The following is a 527-nucleotide window of genomic DNA, read 5'->3' as shown; positions in this document are numbered from 1 at the left end:
TTTCCCCACTTCTTGACTTTTGTTTCCCTGACCGAGCCCATTATTTCATCTCATGTTCAATTCATTACCGCAATGACACATGATAATTGATAAACACAATCATCAGCAGTGGGCTGATATGAACCCACAATGACATTACAAGTCGCTTTTCTCACCGTTGTAATGAACATTCATTTTTAAACATTGCATAACATAACTTCCCTCTCTCTCCCGTGCCGTCGCAGCACGCACTAACCGCTCATCCTCGCCCAGTCGCCTCGTCGTCCGTGCAGCGCTGAAAATCCAGCCATTTGTATGGTAAGGACTAGCGGGTTTTGCTAATTGAAAGCGCTGCCGTTGTGGACACTGCTCCGAACTGGAAGCTACGACTGGGACTGATGCCAAAGGGCTGCATTCTGGGAGAGAGCGGGACGCTTTTAATTTTCTGCGTGTGTGTGGGAGTGGATGCTGGGGTTTGTAGGGGTGGGGTGGGGGATCTGTGGGTGGGGGGGAGCTGTATGTGTGCGTGGGTGTGTGTGAATGCGAGT

The sequence above is a fragment of the Penaeus monodon genome, chromosome 20 (assembly GCF_015228065.2).
Source record: "Penaeus monodon isolate SGIC_2016 chromosome 20, NSTDA_Pmon_1, whole genome shotgun sequence".
Taxonomy (NCBI): Eukaryota; Metazoa; Arthropoda; class Malacostraca; order Decapoda; family Penaeidae; genus Penaeus; species Penaeus monodon.
This window is presented reverse-complemented; position numbering follows the sequence as displayed.